Source organism: Hemibagrus wyckioides, unplaced genomic scaffold (assembly GCF_019097595.1).
Source record: "Hemibagrus wyckioides isolate EC202008001 unplaced genomic scaffold, SWU_Hwy_1.0 Contig17, whole genome shotgun sequence".
NCBI lineage: Eukaryota > Metazoa > Chordata > Actinopteri > Siluriformes > Bagridae > Hemibagrus > Hemibagrus wyckioides.
The window spans coordinates 313,644-327,757 of NW_026690777.1; the positions used below are offsets into that span (position 1 = coordinate 313,644).

General features: G+C 38.0%; 1 long non-coding RNA gene across 1 annotated transcript; it reads left to right on the top strand.

The window, feature by feature from the left end:
* The first annotated feature begins 1,613 nt into the window (after positions 1-1,613).
* Positions 1,614-2,151, top strand: LOC131349937 (uncharacterized). Its single transcript, XR_009204121.1, has 3 exons — positions 1,614-1,712; positions 1,836-1,915; positions 2,052-2,151. It is a non-coding gene; the product is annotated as an uncharacterized LOC131349937 (long non-coding RNA).
* Positions 2,152-14,114: the final 11,963 nt, after the last annotated feature.

The window sequence follows — 14,114 nt, forward strand, 5'->3', positions numbered from 1 at the left end:
CAGCAGATACTCCCTCTGTCCTCCAGGTATGTGTCAGTTAAATAGTAATATTTTAACTTCATTTAAAACCTACAGGCCACTTTTTTCTAAGTGTGTGTGTGTGTGTGTGTGTGTTTGTGTGTGTGTGTGTGTGTGTGTGTGTTTGTTTGTGTGTGTGTGTTAAGGTCATTGAGCCAATCCTGCAGCTGCTGCCCACCGAACCACACGAAGAACCTTCAGCTGTCATTCTGGTAAGAAAATCCTTCATTTATTTCCTAAAGCCAATCAATGGATTTTACAAGGTTGTTTTTACTGTAAAGTATGTTAGTATAAATCTGATATGATAAGAAGCACTTATGATCTTCATGCTCTACATTTCACAGCCGCTCGATGCTGATGAGCCGGACAGTGCCTGCCGTGATGTTCAGTGTGTGTCTGTAGTCTCCTCCCTCTCCCAGGTATTCTACACTGCTGTAACTGAGATACAAACACACAAACATCCTTCTTTACAAGATCTAATGTTAAGTTTTGTTTCTCTATTTCTGGCCAGTGGACATAAGCAGAGACATCATTGGAATGATGAGGGGTCCAGAGAGTCGGCTCTGCTGGTTTGAAAGCGCAGAGACACACTGCTTGACTCGCGAGGTAATCACAGTCTTTATTACTCTGATGAAGAGAATGGACATTTTTGAACTGACATGATTTTTAGAAGAGCACTTTTGTGAAATGTGGTTGTAGATCTTGAGTTTCATCTAATTGACTTTTACAGGGATTCCCTTATTATACCAGTGATAAGGAGAGTTTCACTGGCATTCAGGTAAGGGATTATTCATTGTGGCATCACAAAATGTTATGAACTGCAGTGACTAATTGTGTTTGTGTGTTTTAAGTTTGTTGAGCCGAACATCCAGCTGCTGCCCACAGAACAACCTCAAGACCCTTCACCTGTTTTTCTGTTTATTTCTAAGTGACAGAATATTAGTATGAAACTGCTGTGATCAGAAGCACTCATGATCTTCATGCTCTACTCTTCTGAGGTAATTCAGACTTTCAGACCTGATGTGTATCTACATATGCTGCTATTCCCCTGATTCGGATACTGTAAAATTTACTGTGTGAGTTTTAATGATTTAATGATTTGGCTTGCAGGAGAGTGAGGAGCGCCTTAACCCAGAGGAGTTGGAGGTGCCCTTTATTTGGTACGATCCTCTTCACTCTTTAATGATGTAACAGTGTATTGTATGTTTAATATACACTAAACATTTACATCTCTTGTTTCTTAGCTGCCATCTTTCAGACAGAGGGGTGACTGAAATCGGCCTGAAGGTGCCCGCGCTTCGTGAGGCGTTTGCTGTGAGTAAAACCTTTATTCAGCTGCTGTTACTGCGCAGGTAAAGTCCACTCTGCTTTAACTTTTATATTGTGTGCTGTCTTATATTCAGACTCTGCTTGCCAGCATCCACAACCAGAACTTCTTGTTCATGGCTGGAAAGAAGATGGTCATGCGACTGGCAGCAGCTAACAACCAGGTGACTTCAGAATGATGAAAGACTGTATCATTTTTGTGATGGAAATAATTTCAGTTTCTCAGCCATAGCCAAAGTGAGTTACAGAGATTTTTTCGTTTGCTTTAACAGGATGCAGTTGGTGTGCAGTTGGCCTACGAGGCCCTGATTCGATTCCTGAGGACTCCTTCCAATCAGGAATCGATTAAAGCAGAGCTCAGCTCCTGTGTAAGCTAATAAACGCCTGTGTGAAATGACAGATGTTTAAAGATAACAGATTTTGCTAATATAGAAAACAGGACTCCAATATGTAAAGCTAATTTATTTTTGTATCTTTTCTACTCTGTGCAGGACCACCACTACAACTTCCTGGATGTTTTTTTGAGCTGATTTTCTTCAGCTACTTTATAAATGGCTCAAAACCTCAGCCAGTAAGTGTCTTATCAGGAGATTTCTAAGTAATGTTTGAGTTTCAGAACATGGTCTATTTGATCTGGTTTTCTTTTTCCATATTTTTTAAACCTGATAAGACATGGCATTAATGAAGCTTGTCTTTCTTTCCAAAAGTTTAAGGGAGGTTTCTTGGAGCGCCTGCTTGCGCTCTTCAGCATGTGGGACGTGGACGTGTGGGAGCCTGCAGCAGAGCTGTACTTCACAGTGCTTATTGTAAGTGTTGAATATCTTCTGATGCCACGATCCACAAATTCTCAGGATTGTATCTTAAACTCAGTGACACTATGTTGGATGTGTGTGGAATTTGTCAATAGGATTACCTTACAGAGCTTGCTGAAGTACTCTTCACTCAGCCTCTGGAGCTCTACAGTGACCCAGCAGCCTTAGCCACCACAGTTCAGCGACTCCTCAAGCTGCACGTCCAGCTGATGATGGACATTTTGGAGGAGCTCTGAGCAATGTCTTTCCCCTTACCCATTTCATCTTTTCTTCCTGTTTCATTTCATCTTCTTTTCTCTCACTTCTTTTTCCTACATTGCTCAGGCTCCACATGTAAGTATGAAATCATTTTATTTCTATTTTTGATCAACTTAATATTTAAAAAATCTCTTTTCTTTCCTACAGGTTTGTACAGTGAACCCCAGGACCTGAAGAAGGGCTTAACCCTTGTACTTAAGATCATTCGTCCCTTATTAATCTATCCCTTTTTAATCAATCCCTCTGTTCCTATCCCACTCCCCCATTCCCATAAGTTATTATTATAGATAATATATTGATAAATAGAATTGTTTATGAATAAACTTATTTGTATAATGATTATATGCTTTACTTAAATAAATATTTATATTTGTTCCTATTACAGCCTCATTCTGATTATTTTTAGTCATCAGTATATGTATAAAATTTTCCTTTACACACAAACAGAATGTTTCACTCATGTACAGATCATTTTTACAGAATTTCACAACCTTTAAGTGCTTTACTAAAACGCTGAAAAATAAATAACATTTATATATTATATGACATATGTTACGTATATAACAGAAAAACAGAAACACAATGGCAGAAAAGAAAGGATCTCCACACTGAAGTGATAAATCGAGATGAAGGTCTTACAATACACTATACAGTTACTGTGGTGTGATGTAAATAAAAAATGAGGTAATATAAAATGGTAATCATAGTAATGTAAATAATATGATAAAGCCTTCAACCCTCCCTTTGCTTAGTGCCAAGCTGTTCCCCACCCCTTCTACATGAGGTATCATGCTGACCAGAGAAAGGGTCAGTCTACTGATCATGATTTTTGAGTCAGTGGTAAACACAAGTCTCTTTCTGTTCCCATCCTCTCCTGTCTTCTCTATAGCCATGTAAGTTAAATGTAAGTTAAATCTCTCTCTCTCTCTCTCTCTCTCTCTCTCTCCTTGCCAAAGCAGAAAAATATATACTACAAAGTATAATTCATCAGCTGCTACATTAATCACATAAAACTAATCACATAAAATCACATCAAATTTAATCACATAAAACTAATCACATAAAATCAAATTTAATCACATAAAAATTGAAATGTGAATTAAATTAAATTATAAGTTTGTGTGATTTTGTGTTTAAAATGTTTGACATTGATTTTCACAGATCTAATTGGTACTGCAGCCGCACCCTCATTGCCTGACACCCCAACTTCCTGGCCTGCCCTTTAGATACACCTCTACTGTTTAGTTTGTGTAATACTTTATAATCTGTGTAATACTCTGTAATCTGTGCAGATTGATTAGTTGGCATGTAATGCTAAGGAGGAGTCTTCATTTTACAGTGCAGTCCAAACCCTGAATAAATAAAACCAGGGGCAACAATCACTTGTGTATTATGTGGAAGAAACTCTTACTCAGATCATAAAGAGGAAATGTTTGTGACATGTAATCCATGTAAGTATCCATGTATAACCTAATGGATATTCTCCAGCCAGCAATTACTGCTCATTGAAATTAAAACAGAATCCGGAGTGGGTGGAATAATCAACCCATTTGTTCATATTTCTTAAATCACATCCATAACCAGACCAATAATTCCATTTAAAACTCTATCCATCCATCCATCCATCCATCCATCTATCTACAATTAGCCATCTTATTCCTTAAAATTCACCTCAGGCATCTAAAGGCAAAATAAAAGTAATTCCCAAATGAATTGTGTATCTGTAAAGAGGTATAAGTCTTTCCTTTCTCTTTCTATACATCTTATACTAAATTAACTCAAAAGCTTTCAGATTAACACTTTTTCATTTTTTTCACTTTTTCTGCAATTTTCATTACAGCAGGTCTGAGGTCTTGAAGAACCATCCCACCCTCGTACCACAGTGTTGCTGTAATTATAAAAAAAAATCTAATAAGTCCAGACTAAAATACGTTACAGAGCTCCAAATCATTTCCTCCAAACGGTAGTCCCTGGTCTCCAGGGTGACACTATATGAGCTGACACAAAGTCATACTTGCAAGACCCAAAGGTTAAGGATGAAGTCCTGTTAGAGAAAGTGACTGAACACAGTAAAACACACAAGCATGCATCTATCTATCTATCTATCTATCTATCTATCTATCTATCTATCTATCTATCTATCTATCTATCTATCTATCTAGCTAGCTAGCTAGCTAGCTAGCTAAAAAACACCCCCCCCCCATCTCCAAAAACACCAACCACCCATGGCCATTACCTGCATGCCATGCTTACCTTACATGTCTATTATTTATTTATTTACTTGTGTGTTTAATATTTAGATGTGTATATATCTCCACTAGTTCATGATGCATTAAAAAAGTGAGATGTGTAGAGCAGCCCAGGTCCTCTTTCACTCCTCCATGATGACATCACAGAGCTGGTGGATGTTAGAGACCTTGCGCTCCCCCACCTTAGGGTTTAGGTCTGGAGACGTGCTTGGCCAGTCCATCACCTTTACCCTCAGCTTCTTTAGCAAGGCAGTGGTCATCTTGGAGGTGTATTTGGGGTCGTTATCATGTTGGAATACTGCTCTGCGGCCCAATCTCCAAAGGGAGGGGATCATGCTCTGCTTCAGTATGTCACAGTACATGTTGGCATTCATGGTTCCCTCAATGAACTGTAGCTCCCCAGTGCTGGCAGCACTCATGCAGGCCCAGACCATGACATTCCCACCACCATGCTTGACTGTAGGCAAGGCACACTTGTCTTTGTACTCCTCACCTGGTTGCCACCACACACGCTTGACACCATCTGAACCAAATAAGTTTATCTTGGTCTCATCGGACCACAGGACACAAAATCATGAAAATAAGTAAACTTACTCACAACTAGTTGTTCTTTCTATGTAAAATGTTTTGAAACATTAGGACTTTCCACTGTTAAGATATAAGAACAATAATTTTCTTCTATTATATCCTTATTTAAATCCTCACCATAGCAACAACATTCAAAATAATCACAAATTCCTTCACAGTTTCACATCAGCCACGTCTTGCTATTATTCTGACTGATTTTCAACCAAATCAGGTGAAATTAGGGGACAATACATTAGATTTCTAAAAGTTACACACTTCCTACTGCCAGTTGGTGGCGCTATGACTGAGACTCACAGTAGTCATGTCGGTGTGATCAGCTTTCTTCTCTTAACATAAAGTTGAGGTTTGATGTACATCACACAATATACACCGAAGTTATTAGCCACTTCCTGTTTCCTTTTATTCGCCATAAGTTTAAGGGCTCCTCACGGCTGAACCGTTTGAGATATCAAGAATCCCTTCACAGTTTTAGATCCTCAATGTCTTCAGATCATATTGGACCCTGTTTGGTCAAAATCATATAATCATATAGGAGGAGTATATCAAATTCCATTTGGTGCATTTTGCAAACAATTTAAAATAACTGACTTCCTGTGGATTAGAAGTAATGACATGTAATGTGAAAGTTGTTCAGCTCAATGAGATCTAAGTGTGTACCAAGTTTTACATGGATACATGCAAGTGGGTATAGGCTATGCAGGAAGATTTTCCAGGGGGCGCAGTGACGGGTGTGTGCCACGCCCAGGGCCAAGTCACAGTGACCTCCTAATGACTGCAGATTCCAATCTGTCTGCTGATTTTCATGAGTTTGTGAGCATGTTCAGACCCCCAAAAGTGCCCGGATGATTGGAAAAAAAAAAAAAGTATAATCCTTAGAAGAACAAGAGGGCCCTTCGCACTGCTAGTGCTTGGGCCCTAATAATAATAATAATAATAATAATAATAATAATAATAATAATAATAAGCTGATAAAGCAAAGCCGGACAGCTTTTTCAAGCCAACATAACAAGATTGTTAACTGAAAACTGAAACGGTTTGCAGAAACGACAGAAACACATAAAGCAAACCTTTAAAATGATGATCTGTAAAAGGCAATTCCACCAAACTGAACCAAATATCACATCTCGACCACTGACAGTGTGTAACTGTCTACAGTCAGAGAAGACTTTACCCCACCGTAGAATCTGAGTCATTTCTAGTGACTTACTAATGTGGCACTATGGCTGATGATGTTCATTGTGTTTGTAGCACATGATCAACTCATTATTCCATTTTTAATGAAGTGTTGTGAAAGATATAAATGTGTCAAAGCAGATATGCAGATGGATGGAGCCTACGCAAAAGAGGTAATCTGTAACAAAGACAGAGTTACAGCATGAGTTTATAAAGGTCGACTACAAATTGTATATCAAACCTGCACTGGATTATAAACGAATTCCGCCCCTTCCAATATGGCGGACGCATTGACGTGTCGGTGTACAGATCAATATCCGGTACTGCGCACTCTGCTGTTTAAAAATATGGAATTGACCTGTTTTTTTTAATTAACATTATTTTACCACTTGCGCCTCGTCCAATAAGTTCGTTATTAATTATTGTTTTATTTAATATCTAAATAAATATGCGAAACATACGCCACCATGTTGTTAATTTTTATTTCCAGGTAAGAAGAGAAGAGCTCAGTTAGCACTTAGCTTGTGTCTTTATAATCAGCTTACAGTTTACAAAGACACAGAGAGATGGTGTGTGTGTGTGTGTGTGTGTGTGTGTGTGTGAAATGAAAGACTTTAATATACAGCAACAGCGGATAAACCCCGGTGTGTAGTTTAGCTAACAGAGCTAGCTATAAAGCGCTTAGTTGAGCTAACGTTAGCCCGCGATGCTACATGGCTCTTAAGGAGAGGATTTAAGGTCTAAAAGTGATGATGTGAGGAATAAAAGGCTTGGAGTTGTGCTTTTAGATGAAATGAATGAAGGACAGGGTGATGTCCAGAAGCCTGACATGAAGCGGAGTTACTGTTAGCTTCCCTCTTCTTCCTCTCAAACCCCAGAGATTTATTAACTCTTTTCAGTGTTTATTAAAAAACTTTCATCAATTATCGTTAACAGTTTAAAGTTACATTTACACACACACACACACACACACACACACACATCCTCTGCAGGGACATGAATAAATAGTGATTTGGTTAAATGTGTAAAATTGATTACAGGAGCTGTTGCTGATGTGGAGGAAGTGGAGGATGTCCAGGTATGTGTCAGTAATAAAGCACTACAGTTAAAACACTTCATACTAAAATGAAAATTCTATTAGCTGTTCATTTCTAACAGTGTGTGTGTGTTTATGAAGGTCTATGTTTATGAAGTGTGTTTATGAAGGTCCTGTTTACTATTATATAAGATATTATATAATATATAATTATATATTATATTATATAAGTTAAAAACAACAATTTAAATAAAACAAAAGAAAATTTAATCAGGTTTATGTGTGGGTGCAAAGCCTCATCTGTGTTTCTGTATCTCTTCTTTCTCAGAGACAAACCCAATGTCTTTTATTTCGACGTGCTGAAGTGTGCCTCAGCGGTCAGTGTGATGGAATTATTATTTTTACCCTTTCTGAACTGAGTGACACAAAATATTGACCTTTTTCATGATATTCTAATTTTTTGAGATGTACCTGTACATTTTAAAGAAATAAAAAAATAATGAAATAAATTTCATTAGTCAAGGTCTACTGAGCATGTATTTGGAAGCATAACTGTTGCCTGGACCTCTAAGGTAAAGGTTTTGGAGTTATAACACTGACACTCCAGGGTCTGTCTCACTGAGCAAAGGCAGCTCACATCACGGTAACTGATTTGTCCTGGGGTAACTTTAACAACTTGGTGAATGCACATGGTTGATGGCACCGTGAGGAGACATGCATCTGGCATGTTCTTTGAGGCTTCATCTATGTTATCCTCACTGATGTAGAACAGTTTTACTGAGGTCACCAGTGCATTGAATAAGAGCTCAGGTTTAGGGATGTCTTTCCCATGGCTGACAAGCCTGTCAGCCATTATTTTTAGGAGGCCACCAACTCCATCTGGAGCACCTTTGCCATGATTTGCTTCAAAAAAGTTCTAGGTGCCTGATTGGAACCCCCACTGCTGCAGCTTAGTACAGAACAGATAGAAATGACCTTTCTGCCTGTATTGTGTGCATGGCCCATCACTGAAAAAGTGTACCATGGTCACATTTGGATAAGAACTCTTAACCAGGTGAAGTATTGGGGATAGATGAGTCCATATGGCTGCTGGGCCTTTCTCCTTTGATGGGTTAATTGTGGCAAAGCACACATGTTCTTCCACTCCACCAACATGAAGAACTCCAGGCATAGGCATACTCCAGGAGTACTTGCAGGCATAGGTTTCTGAAAAATCTACATGAATTAAGCATTCATGGTCTGTCATGCTCCTCTTTAGTTCCCAGTAGTAGGTGAATTGCTGTTTAATGTTAAAGAGGTGTCTTTTGAAGTCTGTAAGTTGGCATTGGAACAGATCGAGTAGGTTGATGGGTAGTTGATGGGTAACGCAGTTGACAGGTAACACAGTTGACATTTCGGCCATTTTAGGCTGTAATGAAAACTGCAGACCTCAGACCATTCACCACATAACCTTTATCATCTCATGTTTTTATGCACTTTCCCTGAATATTGGTAAATATAACATCTAAAGCAAGTTTACAAGAACATGTTGATAACACAGTTGACGATTAAATAACCCTCTCTATGAACACACAATAATATTGATAAAATATTGAAGAGGAGGAGTAGAAACTTAACACACTGTCTTCAAATCTCCCTCCAAAAAAGGAGGAACATCACATGATGTTGGACATGTGACTTTGGAGCAAACCATTGCTGATTTAAACGGAATTTTCCAATGGGTAACACAGTTGACAGATAAAATTTAAATAAATGAGCAAAATTTTTTTTGAAACATGTTTCTCATGTTTTAATCATTATTTTAAACAACATTTATGAAAATTGTACACAAAAACATGTTTTTTAGAGTTAATCTGAAGAGCCAAACCTGACATTTAGAAAATCGGACAGCACAAAAATAGCAAATTCCAGCACATAATGTGCATTTTTTTGCAAAATAAATGATGTGATCTATTTACTTTTTGTATTAAATGAAGAAGAAATATGGTCCAATATAAGTCATCATTGCTTTAAGTAAGTAGTAGTAAAATTGATCAATACAGCCCATGGACATGACATGTACCCCTAATTATAGAATGAGCCATAGTCAGTTGTGTGATGTAGAATGTTATTGAGTGTATTAATTAAGAGGTGGTTGTTGTCCTCAAAGTCCACATAGGGTTGGCAATGTTGCTTTGAATACCCAAGTCCTCGCGAAGCAGAACTTAGCTGGAGCTGGACCATCTCTGTATGCCCTGGGGTCCTCGCAGGGTTGGCCTCTGTCTACTAAAGCTGGCACAATCTCTATATGCCTCAGGATGGGTAGAAGAAGAGAAACAAGAATTAGAGAATTAGAAAAAAAGAATTAGCATAGCTGTTATGCAAAATCAATCTTTTTTTTTTTTACTCAAAATTTATATGCATCTACTCTGCTAATTAAACCTTCACACTCTGCTCTTACTGGTGGAATGTGCAATCAGTGAAGATTGGCCACCAGGCTGGTCAAATTTAGCCATAAAACCTCCAACACTAAATTGGCCAGTGTTTCAGTTTCATTGTCCAACCCCTGTAGCTCTCTCACTAAGTTGACAGAGGCTTGATTTTGGGGCAACCACTGTCATTTTTCCATGTGGGGATTCACCAGGGTCCTCACCAGCTCCTCCAAAAAAGCCTCCTCTTGTAGGGTTTTCCCATGTTCCTTCCAGGAAATATTTCAGTCCACACTACAAATGCATTGTATGCTGAGACTTCCAGTATATTGTAAAAGACAGCCATTGGCCATCTTTTGGTCTTCCCTTTGCATGTGAAGATGGCAATGACCTTGTCTAGATTATCAATTTCTCCTTTGTTTTTGTTGTAACTCATAATCTTGTCTGGCTTTTTGTCCTCCCTACTGCTCGCAGCAGCATTCTTGTCAGGAGCGGACATCACAAAAACATTTTTATTTTTTCTGGGACGGTATGACACAATTGTAGTTGACTCTGTAAATGCAAACTTAGAGGAAAGACGAGCCCTGTCTTTTATTCCAAGAAGTGCAAGAGGAAGTTCAGGTTTATTTTTCTTGACCATTACCACTATGACAATGTCACTTTGCTCTCGGTCTCAGTATCACTTTTATTTACAAAGATATGGTCAGTAACCTAATAGACACTGTATCTCTTGCTCATGTTGAAACAGACTGATGCTGCTGCAAAATGAAACTGATAACACACATGAGCCTTATTTATAGATAGAAATGTTCAGAGAATTCTGTGCATATTGTTCACACCCCATCCCCAAAAATGATATAAAATATTCTCTGAGAAAAGTTGTGTTCCCTCGCAGTCAGGTGTCCCCATGGAAGACAGGGTGGGTGGGGGAAGGGGTAAGCTGTGTCTGTGTGCTGGGTAATTGAGCCAAATTTGATTCACAGATCAACCCATAACTTTTATATGATGCATGTATGCATATAACAGTCAATATTCTCAGCGGGTCATATTTCCCCCGTAGCACCATAGAGGTCACTTTTTTTAAAGACCTTTAGAATTTACTAAAATGGTGACAGTTTCTTCTGTTGTGTTAAAATAGCTGTCTTTGAGGACATCATGAAGCCTTGTTCCAACAGAAAAAGTAAATAGTGTTTTTTACATATCTTAACTTGAAAACGGGTCGAATTTGACCCTAACACAATATAAGGGTTAACAAAGCTCTATTGAGATATGACTCACTTCCTGTTTAGGTCTTTACCATAGAATTGTATTGGATTCCACCAACATCCACCTAGGGTTTCTATAGTCTGTCATAAAAAATGAAATTGCCATGGAAATTTATTGGGGAAAAATTATTATTTTTGGTCAAAACCCTCTGTAGATGAAACAATACTACATTTGGTGGTGATAAGATCAGTCTAGTTCACAAAAGCGTGTTTTTCAGATAATTCAAAATGGCGGAAAATTCAAAATGGCGGTAAATTCAATATAGCTCACTTTAAGCCCAGTGGGTGCATTGGTATCACTGTGACACAAAGATTCAGATCACAACTCTAGGACAAACAATTCAAAGGTTATAAGCAACAAAGTACAAGTTTGGCCTGTTGGTGGCGCTACAGAGATTTAGAAAATGGCCTCTGTTGCAGTTTGCCGACTGTGAACGTTTTTTGTCTTCAAAATGTCCGAGTTGTGATTAAAACCGAACAATTTTCTTCTGGTGTCACACTGATGAACATTAAGGAGATTGAAACTAGACTATTATTATTATTATTATTATTATAACTTCACTGTAATTTTATTAAACACTTTAATTAAACATTTTCTTTTCTTTCAAAAGCAATTATAGCATTTATTACAGGTCTAGAAACAAACTGTACATTACAGACAGAAAACAGTACAAAGCATTGATAACATAATATTTCTTACCAAAAAAACCTTTCATGCTATATTTCAGTTAAATAAAATGCACTTTTAGTAAAAGAGAGAGAGAGAGAGAGAGAGAGAGAGAGATAATATAGCACAGAAACAATTAGATACATTAAAGCAAAGACATTAGACATTCCTGCAAGAATAAATATATATAATGTCGTTTTACTGCATATAAATACAGTTTGTGGTGCACACACACAAATACATTTATTAAAGCCACTATCCAAAAATATATATTATTCAATTACTATTTCTAAACATCTACATATTTTATTCCCCCGTTTATTCAGTCCTGATTATGCAAATTTAATTATACAAAGTAAATAGTCCCTTGATCCTATATTCTATGAGCTGTTTGATTGGGTAGACTGCACACACTCTGTACAATCTGCAACGATGCTCGATCTCTGCTGTTTATTTACTAACAGCTTGCATTTACTCTGTATTCTCACTAGGTGGCAGCAGCGGGTCTTTTGTATTTCACCTCAGCGTACTGGACACGCTCGTATTCCTTTGTGCCACCAGTGGTCAGAGACGAGCCCTGAGTGCGGGAGGAGAAGAGAATGCTGGAGTAGTGAACATCATCCTGATGTGTGACACATACCTGTCCACTCTGGAGATCCGGGTCTTCAGTGGAGCTGTGACTTTGCCCTGATTTGGACTTGCAAATGCAATGTGTCACTGATCCTGAAAATGATCTAACTCTGTACATACCACATCCACAGAACTCCCACGATGATTATTAATAAACTTCAGTTTGTTATAACGTGGTTTCTTCCTCAGCTCAGAAATTCCAGGTGTCCTCCCAGTGACAACAATTTGGCATAGAAGCACCAGGCTGAAAAGCGATCGTTAAAGAGAGAGAGAGATGATGGCGGTGTTCAGCACAGAATCGGGCCTGTGTTTTGTAGAAGGTATGGTAGGTGCAAAGACCATTTCATTCCTCACAGATTTACTGGCACCAAAAAGACCGTCTGAAACACTACTAGCTGAGATTTTGAAAACGCTCAGAGACTTTTATGTGTCAAAGAAATCACACTAATGACTACTACTACTGCTAAAGCAACAGTTGAGGTGATGTGTAGTATGTTTGCCAGCTATAGATTACTGAAGGTAATTGTTTCGGCTAATGGACCTCAATTTGTAAACCTGTAAGCAGTCATTGGACAAGCAAAAACAATTAGGCATCACACTTCCACATTGCAGTGACAGATTTTTTTTCTGTTACAGAAATACTTCAGTCCCATCTGAATTGTTTCTGAAAAGAAAAATTAGAAGGCGGCTATCACAGATACAGCCACAGTTCTCTTCTCAAATGCAGGAAAAGCAGCAAACGCAAATAAGAAGTTCAGTTCATGTGAGAGTATTTTATCCACAGCAGAAGGTACATGTGAAGCAGTTCAGGGGAAGGGAAGAGAAGTGGAAGGCCATTAGGTCCAGTTACTTACCTGGTCTGGGGAAAGGGCAAGTCCTACAAAAAGCATGTAGATCAGTTAAAAGCAACAAAATGAATGAATACTGAGCAGGATGTGGAAGCGCTGTCAGACAAAACGTCTGTGACACTTCAGGAACAGGGTTAAGAGCAAGTGAAAATTCAACAGTAGTATCAGAAATATCTCAAAGGTCTGTTAACATTAAGCCTTTCTGTGTCTGAAGAGTATGCCAGAGGTTAAATCTGTAAGACCCCAATGAATCTGGATAAAGATGCTGTGGATTTTTTTTGTTAAGGGTTTATTTATTTATTTATTTATTTTGGTTGGCTGTTGTGTTATTTGTGAAAGTGGTACAGTGAGTGTAGTGTATTAAATATAATACAAAAAAAGTAAAAAAAAAATGTTTTGGGATGAGTTGGAAAAGTAGTAAATTGTTATTGTCTGTTTTTAAAGACAAATGTGTTGATATAGTCTAGGACGTCTATGTACAAAAAGAAAGTAGAGCCATGGTGCCATGTGATGTGAAGGGTGTGCTTGTGTATGCACTATGAGGTACATGGTGTTCATGTCAAGTCTGTTAATAAACTTCAGTTCATGTTATAATGTGGTTTCTTCCTCAGCTCAGAAATTCCAGGTGGCCACCCAGCCACGACACTACTGTAGTTCCATTTTGACAACTATGATGCAGTTCTGTCTTTTGTGCTTGTTAACAACAATCACTGGAACTTGCTGGTTTGTAATTCTTTCTTGTTGATTTATTTTATTCTTTTTCATTTTGTATTATTTGTCTTTTAATCCACACCATTTCACAAGTAGTGAACAAAATATATTTCTGAATCATAATG